Source organism: Schistocerca serialis, chromosome 9 (assembly GCF_023864345.2).
Source record: "Schistocerca serialis cubense isolate TAMUIC-IGC-003099 chromosome 9, iqSchSeri2.2, whole genome shotgun sequence".
NCBI lineage: Eukaryota > Metazoa > Arthropoda > Insecta > Orthoptera > Acrididae > Schistocerca > Schistocerca serialis.
Genome location: NC_064646.1, coordinates 142651493 through 142664004, shown reverse-complemented (window position 1 = coordinate 142664004; position 12512 = coordinate 142651493). Strand labels below are relative to the sequence as shown.

Here is a 12512-nt window from a genome sequence, read left to right as displayed (position 1 = left end):
CACACACTAACGGCTCACGATGCTGAGAATCAAATGTGTGATCAGGCGCACAGGCATTTTAGATTTCGCACAAGCGATTACTGAGTCTCGATCCTGCAGTCATAAATAGAACAAACTAAATCGCGAGTAAATCACACTTCCTGAGAAGCGCATATTTAACCACCATGTGCTGAAAGCAGCCTTTCTTCTACTGCTACAGGACGTCGTTGACGTATCGCAGGTGTTGCAGTCGCCGTTCTTGGAAGGTCGCGAAGAGTGAACCGGAGACGGGCAGCTTTCGATTGCAGATGTACCGAGATCTCCTGCCAGGACAACGGACGTGACTGCAGTGCAAGAACGTTTTTGCCGAGCGCACTTCTTGACGGCGTGCCAGATGCGTGAAAGGTCGCAGCTAATCCCAACGTGATGATTGAAAATACAGCGTGTAATTATTCCACGCATCCCTTGTAAGTGGAGAACGCACCGATGGAACACGTTGCCAGAGTTGAAGTATGTCTCGTCTGGAACCAGCCGTTTACCTGCGAGGACGGATTGAGACACTGCAATTACGTATAACAGCTTTGAAATGCGTGGCTTTCCTAATGGTAATATTTTTCTCCGGATTGTCACTTTGCTTTTCCAACGTTTCCATCCGACGAAAACGGCTGAGTACAGCAGGATAAAGAAATGTAAAAGATTGAGACATGGAATTGACAAATTAACACGGACGTTCAAACTTTTATGAAACTTTTTCTCGTTGACACCCGCCACAAAATAATGAACGGGAAAAGGTTTATCGCTCTGCTATATTTTCGCCATTCAAGTAGTAGAATTTCATCAGGCATAATGTTTCAGTTTATTACTGATATACTACTATCTGTATTCGCGACACATTTTGCTGACGGTATGCACTGGATGCATCTGCAAAATTGTGTCATTGTATGCCACGTAATTCAGGAGATACAAGGTCGTAGAAATGCACATGCAATGAAAATTTTTGCTTAAAATGGTGCCAAAATTACCCAGAATGTACCCATCCAGTGTTTGATAATGACAGCGATTAGCGACGACCAACAAACTTTAAAGTTTATTGGGTTGGTTGGGTTGCTTGGGGGAGGAGACCAGACAGCGAGGTCATAAAGTTTATTCCAAACCTTTTCCTTAACGTACCTCACTTACATGTTTTACGTAAAACATGTAACACATTAAGTCATTTGTAAAGTAACTTGATATTTGAAGGCGTTATATACGTGGGAGCTCGATTCCTTGAAGAACTGGGCGCGGAGGATTCACTGATCTTAAACAAAGACTAATAGTTCATTTTGGCAGCAGTGGAACTTCACGGATGCTTGTGTATATGTCAGTGTCACATGTGGTACTATTTCCCGCTACCATGTGCCTCACTGATTTCTAGATCGTGACTTCCATTGTCAAGATGCGGAAAACCTTCCCATAGCTGTCGTCAATATCACAACAATAATTGTTCTTACTACTCCGTTTTGGTGAATTTTTCTTTAGCGTTTCCTTTCTCTGTATCGATCGGTAGCGTGCGAAAACGAATGTTTGAGGAAAAACTGTCATTGATTTTATTGTGAAAGCAAAAAACTGCGTTGAGAGCGGGCTTTAATTCGACGTTCATTTACACATTTAATGTTTGAAAAGCGCTGGTTATAGCTAAATATGTCCTACTAGTGTCTCCTCTGTCGTAATTTCGGTTGAGTCAGGTGAAGATCAGAGCGGAGAAACGGTCAGTTTGTTTACACTGGCCGTCGTTTTAAAAGCGTCCATTCGAAAGCACGTGCGAGGTGCCTTTTCTAATTAGCGCCTGTTGATTCGGCAACCGTTTTCACACTTTCACCGCCACACCGCTGCCAGCGCCAACACGCAGCGACTCGATAGTCACATTAGTCGGTCTCTCATCCCTTCTACTGGAATCTGATGGAGATCAGCATTGATGCTAGAAGAACTAAGCCAAGACAATTTATACATAAAATGATCTTCTAGGGATGAATAAGGTATGCATAAGGCAATAAAATTGTCAGAAAGACTTCAAGCTTGAAGATAATATTTTGATAACACCTTTTGTAAGCTTATGAGAGATTCATAAGTATACCCAACATTTCGACAGAGCTCAAAAAACATTTCCGAAAGGAGAGGACAAAAAATAAACTGGATCCTCATTCCAGATCCCATATACATCACACATTTTGACAACGGAAGAGTTGGTTGGTTGATTTGGGGCAGTGGGCGAAACAACGAGGTCATCGGTCCCATCGGGTTATGCAAGGATGGGGAAGGGAATCGACCGTGCACTTTCGAAGGAACCATCCCGGCATTTTCCAGAAGCTATTTAGAGAAATCAATGAAAATCTAATTCAGGATGGCCGGACGCGGGTTTGAACCGTCGTCCTCCCAAATGCGAGTCCAGTGTGCTAACCACTGCGTCAGCTCGCTCGGTAACGAAAGAGTGTTGCAAGTAGATGAATAATGTGGTAATTTCCAAGAATGATTGCCTATCGAAGTCATGGGGTCCAAACGATACATATCTAACGTGCGATCCTAAATTGATCATGCGACTCTGATGGCGGGCGTTATGAGTATGTTTACGGTGTTCACTACAGCGACGACAAAAGAAGAGCGTTACAAAAATACTTGTAATAGTGGTTGAATCCTTCTGCTCTGAGTGTCTTGTCGGACTGAAATCCGTCTGTGATGTCTTTACTACCAGGCAGTATGAAGTGCTTTTTTCAGACGCACTAAAATGACCTTGTCTCTGGACAATACTCTGACAATGAAACACTTCCGGGACTCTCGTTCTGTTCCACCGAATTCCCAAATATGATCGATTTCACTCTTTGAAGGTCGTCCCCTCTGGTTCTCCCTTCTTGCTATGTGAGATTCGTCCACTTCAACAACTTTACTCGGTGTACCAATCAGTACACTGTCGTTCGTCGCTATTACATAACACACTTCTCTGCAAAATCTGAAATAGTCGCACACGGTATTAGCAGATAAGTCAGTTTTCGATGCTGTTGCTTGCAAGGTGTAGTCTCGAATGCAGCAAGATAGAAGAATTACGCTGGTCTGGGTGGATAGTTTGGAAGAGCCGAACCATGTATTCTTCCTCATACTCGTTCGTTTTCCGCACTGTCTGCAATAAAATTGTAACGTTATTTCAGCATCGAAACTCCTCTTACGATGTTTTACACACTTCGCACACCATCACAGTCTATGCAGTCCCTCCTTTCCTAGTCCAGTAGTACTCCATATTGCGACAAAACGTCAAACAGTCTTCTACACTGGATAAGCATGGAATTAGATTTTTCCATGTGAGAGAATCCGCCGAAGAAACGTCAGGAACACCACAGATCCCACTCGATACCGACATAAATCGTCTGGGTTTCCCTACAAACTCACAAATAATTCGTGGATTAGTTTCTCTTTTATCCAGTACTATAAAAAAAGTGTTTCAGAATGATTCTTGCCTCTGCTTGTCATATCAGTGCGTAACAAACAGATACATCAGCCAGAGACAAAGAATGTGTACCACAAACACATACAAAGTACAGAAAAATTGTTAATTTTATAATCATAACACATTAGTAACAAGCATGGTCCTTTCCAGATGCACACCTAATCTTTTCCTATGAACAACCTTGGCTAACCAGCCACGCTAAGATTTACAGGTGTTCATTGAAAGCATAGCAAAAGGCTGCATGGTTATGTAGTTTTGCCGCGCAGAATATGTTTTTAATTATTAACCGGAGATTAAATACCATATTTTTCTCTCTACATCTATATCTGTACCCTAGTCTGAAAATTCTCTTGCGGCGTGTGGCAGGGAGTACTTCAGATACTACTTCCATTTCCTGCAAAAAAACAGCTGTTTTAACAGAGGATAAGACGCGTATAACAACTTAAATTTGGATCACAAAAAATGGTTCAAATGGCTCTGAGCACTATGGGACTTAACATCTGTGGTCATCAGTCTCCCAGACTTACAACTACTTAAACATAACTAACCTAAGGTATCGCACACATCCATGCCCGAGGCAGGATTCGATCCTGCGACCGTAGCAGCCGCCCGGTTCCGGACTGAAGCGCCTAGAACCTCTCGGCCACGGCGATGGATCACAGGAAGGTGATTTAAATCCACCATCTTCAATCATTCAGCCAGTTCGTAAGTCACACAGGGTGATTGTCACTTCCTCGTGCAAATTTGTACCCTTTACAGGGTGTTTGGTTGATAGTACTGGTAAAGAGAAGTGATATGCAAAGTTCAATCGCTTCCAGGATACAAACAAATGTCAAACAATTTGTTCCATTCTAACACTTCTATTCGATGAAATAGCCATAGCAATTTTCTGTTACAGGTTATCATTACATGATGATGATGAAGTACCATGCTCCGTAACAGAGCGTAGGGGACGATGCGGGAGACCCGCACCGCTGTACTAGGCAAGGTCCTAGTGCAGGTGGTTTGCCATTGTCTTCCTCCGACCGTAATGGTGATGATGATGAAAACGATACCACAACACCCAGTCTTCTCGAGACAGGTGAAAATCCCTGACCCCGTCGGAAATCGAACCCGGGAAGCGAGAACGCTACCGTGAGATCACGACCTGCGGACTATCATTACATGGGTAATCTATTAAATAGTGTGCTAAATATTCCCAGACATGAAGCACACACAAAACGTATGATATCCACTTATCACGGAGAGTACTTTCCCACTGGTGCCTAACATCAGATTGAGCCACATACGCTGAAGTCGTTTCTCCAATTTACTGAGGGTAGCACAATACACTTCAAAGATAATCGTTGCACCATGAGGGAGGACATCAAACAGAGTAACCACTTCAGTGTCCCAGAAGACCATCGCCATGAACTTACCGGCTGGGTGTGCGGATTTAAACTTTTTTTCGGACGAGAGGTGGTGTGGTGCCATTCCAGGGATACCCATTTTTTCTTTTCAGTTCGAAGTGTTGAACAGATGTTTCATCACCTAAGACGATGTTCGCCAAAAATTATGACTATCAGTCTCATAATGCACAAGACATCCTGCATAGATGGTGCTTCGTTGTTCTTTATGGTTTTCTAATAGGCGGCGAGGAACCAAACAGGCAAACTGCTTTGAATACCCTAGCTGGTGGATGAGTTTGATAGCGCTACCATCGGAGACGTCCAGTTGAGCAGCGAGATGTTTGACTGTGATTCGTCGATCACCTCGAATGAGAGTGTCCGCACGTTCCAACATTGTAGAAGTCACAGCCGTGTGCGGAAAGCCAGCACGTGGGAGAATGGAAAGGTTTGCGCTACCTTGTTACGACGATGAAAGGCGCCTCCCCCAACGACTCACCATGCTTTTGTTCACTTCCAGGTCGTCGAAGACATTCTGCAGATCCTTACGAATATCTGCGATGCTCTGGTTTTCCGCCAAGGAAATTCAGTTTCAGCAACTTGCATGGAACGCACATCCGTTATAGACGCCATTTTGAAGGTTACGTACAGCGCCGCCACCTATCGGAACTTCATGAAACTGTAGGGGCTGAAGCGGTAATATTCCACGATGTCCCACAACAAAATCAGCGTTGTTCAGCCGTATTTGCCAGAGATAAAAAAAACATGCGGCGTTACTTGTTGAACCTCAGCCGTATAAGATATAAGGAAATGACTTTAATAGCTGGTTTCCGTAAACGACTCCCGCGTTTTAATTTCTTTTACTCGTCGCCGTTCTTTAGTCATGACCCAGTTTCCAATCTTCTTCAACATATTTACTCCGCTGGCCCCTACACAACGTGTGGCGGAGGCTGCGTTCTGTTAATACGCTCCTGGAAATGGAAAACAGAACACATTGACACCGGTGTGTCAGACCCACCATACTTGCTCCGGGCACTGCGAGAGGGCTGTACAAGCAATGATCACACGCACGGCACAGCGGATACACCAGGAACCGCGGTGTTGGCCGTCGAATGGCGCTAGCTGCGCAGCATTTGTGCACCGCCGCCGTCAGTCAGCCAGTTTGCCGTGGCATACGGAGCTCCATCGCAGTCTTTAACACTGGTATCATGCCGCGACAGCGTGGACGTGAACCGTATGTGCAGTTGACGGATTTTGAGTGAGGGCGTATAGTGGGCATGCGGGAGGCCGGGTGGACGTACCGCCGAATTGCTCAACACGTGGGGCGTGAGGTCTCCACAGTACATCGATGTTATCGCCAGTGGTTGGCGTAAGGTGCACGTGCCCGTCGACCTGGGACCGGACCGCAGCGACGCACGGATGCACGCCAAGACCGTAGGATCCTACGCAGTGCCGTAGGGGACCGCACCGCCACTTCCCAGCAAATTAGGGACACTGTTGCTCCTGGGGTATCGGCGAGGACCATTCGCAACCGTCTCCATGAAGCTGGGCTGTGGTCCCGCACACCGTTAGGCCGTCTTCCGCTCACGCCCCAACATCGTGCAGCCCGCCTCCAGTGGTGTCGCGACAGGCGAGAATGGAGGGACGAATGGAGACGTGTCGTCTTCAGCGATGAGAGTCGCTTCTGCCTTGGTGCCAATGATGGTCGTATGCGTGTTTGGCGCCGTGCAGGTGAGCGCCACAATCAGGACTGCATACGACCGAGGCACACAGGGCCAACACCCGGCATCATGGTGTGGCCGTACACCACTGGTGATCGTCGAGGGGACACTGAATAGTGCACGGTACATCCAAACCGTCATCGAACCCATCGTTCTACCATTCCTAGACCGGCAAGGGAACTTGCTGTTCCAACAGGACAATGCACGTCCGCATGTATCCCGTGCCACCCAACGTGCTCTAGAAGGTGTAAGTCAACTACCCTGGCCAGCAAGATCTCCGGATCTGTCCCCCATTGAGCATGTTTGGGACTGGATGAAGCGTCGTCTCACGCGGTCTGCACGTCCAGCACGAACGCTGGTCCAACTGAGGCGCCAGGTGGAAATGGCATGGCAAGCCGTTCCACAGGACTACATCCAGCATCTCTACGATCGCCTCCATGGGAGAATAGCAGCCTGCATTGCTGCGAAAGGTGGATATACACTGTACTAGACCGGACATTGTGCATGCTCTGTTGCCTGTGTCTATGTGCCTGTGGTTCTGTCAGTGTGATCATGTGATGTATCTGACCCCAGGAATGTGTCAATAAAGTTTCCCCTTCCTGGGACAATGAATTCACGGTGTTCTTATTTCAATTTCCAGGAGTGTAGATTACCGATATTTTGTCCTATTCCAGTCGCGCATTGAGTGAGAGCAAATTGAGTGACATGCCTCTGTAAGCGTCTTATTTTCTCTCATCTTATCCTCGAGATTCCTACACAAGATATGCGATCGTCACGTCAGAATGGTTGCACGTTCTTCTTGAATGCATATAGCTTCTCTGTATTTACGCAACAGAGTTTTGCGAAAACTACGGAGGTTTTATCGAAAGATCCCTGTTTAAGTTCCCCAGACAACACTTTTGCCCTGTTTTATGGAATTATACTGATCTGTTGCGATCCTAGTGGCACGTCTCTGATTTCGATCGACATCAACTGATATTCCACTTCACACATCTACCTCCACATCTACACGAATACTCTACAGTTCACGTATAACTAGCCTGGTAGAGGGTTCATCGAACTGTCTTCTGACTATTTCTGTGCAGTTCTCCTCCCGGAAGGCGGTTTGGAAAGACGAACACTTAAATCTTCCTGTGTGTGCTCTGGTTTCTTATTTTATCACGGTGATTATTTCTCCCTGTTTTGGTGAACTCAACAAAATACTTTTGCATTCGGAGGAGGACGTTAGAAACTGAAATTTTTTTAAAAAGATCTTGCCGCAACGAAAAACACCTTTGTTTAAATGATTTCCACCCCAACTCGCGTGTTATACCTGGAGCATTATCTCTCTTATTTCGTGATAACACAAATCGAGCTGCCCTTCTTTCAACTCTTTCGATGTCCTGCGTCAATCCTATCTGGTAAGGATCCCATACCGAACGTCAATAGTCTGTTTAGAAGACCTGCCATTAAAACGCAGTCTTTGGTCCGAATTTCCCGCAAAATTTTCCATACGATCGTTCATCTACATCTACATCTTCATTTATGCTCCGCAAGCCACCCAACGGTGTGTGGCGGAGGGTACTTTACGTGCCACTGTCATTACCTCCCTTTCCTGTTCCAGTCGCGTGTGGTTCCCGGGAAGAACGACTGTCGGAAAGCCTCCGTGCGCGCTCGAATCTCTCTAATTTTACATTCGTGATCTCCTCGGGTGGTATAAGTAGGTATATTCGATACCTCATCCAGAAACGCACCCTCTCGAAACGTGGACAGGAAGCTACACCGCGATGCAGAGCACCTCTCTTGCAGAGTCTGCCACTTGAGTTTGCTAAATATCTGCGTAACGCTATCACGCTTACCAAATAACCCTGTGACGAAACGCGCCGCTCTTCTTTGGATCTTCTCTATCTCCTCTGCCAACCCGACCTGGTACGGATCCCACAGTGATGAGCAATACTCAAGTATAGGCCGAACGAGTGTTTTGTAAGCCACCTCCTTTGTTGATAGACTATATTTTCTAAAGACTCTCCCAATGAATCTCAACCTGGCACCCGCCTTACCAACAAGTAATTTTATATGATCATTCCACTTCAAATCGTTCCGTACGCATATTCCCAGATATTTTACAGAAGTAACTGCTACCAGTGTTTGTTCCGCTATCATATAATCATACAATAAAGGATCATTCTTTCTATGTATTCTCAATACATTACGTTTGTCTATGTTAAGGGTCAGTTGCCACTCCCTGCACCAAATGCCTATCCGCTACTGATCATACTTTAGCATCATCTGCGAAAAGCCGCATGGAACTTCCGACACTATCTACTAGGTCATTTATATATATTGTGAAAAGCAATGGTCCCATAACACTCCCCTGTGGCACGCCAGAGGTTACTTTAACGTCTGTAGACGTCTATCCATTGAGAACAACAGGCTGTGTTCTGTTTGCTAAAGACTCTTCAATCCAGCCACACAGCTGATCTGATATTCCGTAGGCTCTTACTTTGTCGGGACCTCTGTCGGGACCTCTGTCGGGACCAGCCGCACAGTCCATGGCTGCAGCGCCCTAGACCGCTCGGCTAAACCTGCGCGGCCCTGATCTCATGAACAAATACAGTTCCCGGACAATAGTTTTGCCCTGATTTATGGAATTATACTGATCTGTTGCGATCCTAGTGGCACGTCTCTGATTTCGATCGACATCAGCTGATATTCCACTTCACACATCTACCTCCACATCTACAAGAATACTCTACAGTTCACGTAAGACTGCCTGGCAGAGGGTTTCTCGAACTATCTTCGGACCATTTCTGTGCCATTATACTCCCGAAAAGGGGTTGGGGAAACGAACACTTAAATCTTCCTGTGTGTGCTCTGGTTTCTTATTATATTACGATGATTATTTCTCCCTGTTTAGGTTGACTCAGCAAAATATTTTCGCATACGAAGGAGGACGTTGGTGATTGAAATTTCGTAAGAAGATCTTGCCGCAACGAAAAACACCTTTCTTTAAATGATTTCCAGCCAAACTCGCGTGTTATACCTGTGGTATTATATCTCCTATTTCACGATAATACAAAACGAGCTGCCCTTCTTTCAACTTTTTCGATATCCTGCATCAATCGTATCTGGTAAGGATCCCATACCGAACGTCAGTACTCCAGAAGAGGACGGACAAGATTAGTGTAGGCAGTCTGTTTAGAAGACCTGCCATTAAAACTCAGTCTTTGGTCCGACTTTCCGGCAAAATTTTCCATACGATCGTTCCAGTATAAATTGTTCGTAACTGTGCACCCTTCGCATAACTTCTGTGCTACGACATTTGAGATGTGGCGACGTGTGTTATCATGAAGCAGTGCGTTCCTTGTCGCGCGCCATTCAATAACGGTGGTTTTCGTATACATGCTGGCCCATACACATTCTTCTATCTCTGATGGATGTCTTTCGGTGTTTCTCCGTCGGCAGCCAAGAAAAGAATAACAGCACACATCTGATAATAACGTCTCCACTATTCACGTTTCCGCATTTACCGCAAGTACGTCGGAAAGATACGAATTCAACACTAATCTCTTGGCTAAATGTAGGTGCTTGTTTACCAGCATCGGAGTCGCTCTACGTTGTACATAACTGCAACAACGTCCTCGAGTGGACACTTTTTGATAGTTCCTTATTACTCGCTGGATTGACAGCCTTTAGATGAATGTGATTTGTCACGTAACCGAAATTAACGGATTCATTTTAGCACTCGTGTGTATGACTTAACAATTTTAATGTTTAGAGACGATTGCCAATTTTCACACAATAAAGATATGTTGTCTAAACCATATTTGAATTGAAACTTCCTGGCGGATTATCAGCGCACACTGCGGTGCAGAGTGAAAATCTCATTCTGGAATATTTGAATTGGTTTTCACCTCAAATTCTGGAACAATGATCAACAACTGGTTGCATTAGCTTTTTGTATGCCATTTCTGATATTGTTGCATTGTACCTTCATTGAACCTTCGAACAAATGTACTACAGAGACTACGTACTTTCACTCTTGGCCTCGTTACTTAGGGTCATCCGTCAATACTTAAACGTCGTAATGTAACCCAGGTGCTCAACACTAATCTTTTAAATGGATACTATCAGGTTCTTTCCCTTTGGTCTGGCATTATGTACTACATATTCACATTTAAAGAAACGTGTCATTCGTTACACCAAGCAGAAATTTTGGCCAGGTCTTTCTACGTTTTAAGGACAGACATAATGTCTGCATATATATTCGGAACCTGCTGGAAACTTATAACTGATCGTTTACTGCAGCTGCAGTTGTGATTTGATGTAGGCAGTTGCCGATTACTACTATTGTGAGTCATCTTTAAATGTTTTCAGCATAATCCTGTTGTCGGCCGGAGTGGCCGAGCGCTTCTAGGCGCTACAGTCTGGAACCGCGCGACCGCTACGGTCGCAGTTTCGAATCCTGCCTCGGGCATGGACGAGTGTGATGTCCTTATGTTAGTTAGGTTTAAGTAGTTCTAAGTTCTAGGGGACTGATGACCATAGCAGTTAAGTCCCATAGTGCTCAGAGCCATTTGAAGCATAATCCTGTTTTGCCAAAAATTTACGTGGTGAGACAGTGAATACATCAAAATACAAGTCAATTTTTACCGTAAGATAAAAACGGCAACCAGTCACTGTCAATAATACTGTTTACGAAGTTCACATGGCACTGATATTTTCATTCATAGTTAGGCCCTATTACAGTACAGAACTCCTTGTTGTGAGGCAACATCATCATACAGAACTTTCGTCAAACCTAAACTCAGCGTTCATAACTAATTCTATGTAATTTCAAACGTGAACAGCCCTCTTAGGTTGAACTTGTCGGTTCGAAACTGATCGCTCCTAACTGACAGTATTATCCTTGCAGCGTTACACGCACTTCCTCGACTTGTATAGCTGCTCCAGCATTAAAATACTGTTATAATGTTGCGGCAGCTATTTGCGGTAGCAAAGACTGTGTATGACGCCGTAACTAAGCTGAAAGTGTTTGACGATGGTCCGTAACGGCCGAAACTGAAAAACGGCCACATTACCAACAGTTAGTTACAATTGTCCAATGACTTTACTTGGCTAGGAGATATCGTCTTTGGTCTGCGACAGGAGTCACGATTTCCTGTCAGGAAAGTCATAGTTCGCAGTAATTGACCGAAACCCGTATACTGATGCCGAAGTAACACCTGGAGTTCCAGAAGCAAACGTTAGAGGTCATCTACTGTTCATAGTCTATATAACCGATTTAGGGTTTGTTTGCAGATGTGCAATAGAAAATGTTGTTTGCAGATGAAAAGAAATGTTGTTCGGAAGGCAAACAACGAGTGCGTTTTATTGACAGAACGTAGAAGATGAAAGAAATCTACTAAGGAGACTTCCTACGGTACGCTAATTTGTCCATTTGTGGAGCATTACTGTGAGGTGTGGGATCCTTGCCTCATACGATTGACGGCGAAATTAGAAAAACTTCAAAGGACAACGCATTACGTCTTCTCGCGAAAGTGTCATGGATACGCTGAGGAAACTGTGGTGGCAGTCATTAAAACAGGGGTGTTCTTCGTTAAGTTGAGGTACTTACACGAAATTTCAATCACAAACTTTCTCCTGCGAGTGCGAAAATATTTTGTAAATTGCCACCTAAGTGGGGGAAATGAGTATTGTGATCAAATAAGAGAAAGCATATTTCGTATGGAAAGATTTAGGTGTTCACTTTTCCTACGGGCTATTCGAGAGTGGAACCGTCGTTCAAACACGTAAGTGTGAATTGAATAATAACCGTGTACATGTGCATACTGGTAGCCTGCAGCGTCGTTTGCGAACTGTCTGACAGTGCTGCAGCCCTACCTCCGAGAGTTATAAATGTTCTACGGTTAGCACCGCGAAAGAAAAATCTTTGCAGGTCGGCAAGGATGAGTCAGGGAGTCTGTGTGTCGT

At 44.9% G+C, this 12512-nt stretch overlaps 1 protein-coding gene across 1 annotated transcript in view; it reads right to left on the bottom strand.

Moving 5' to 3' along the window:
• Nucleotides 1-12512, bottom strand: part of LOC126419426 (protein lethal(3)malignant blood neoplasm 1) — a 147875-nt gene that overhangs the window by 135225 nt on the left and 138 nt on the right. The gene's annotated exons all lie outside the window — the stretch shown is intronic.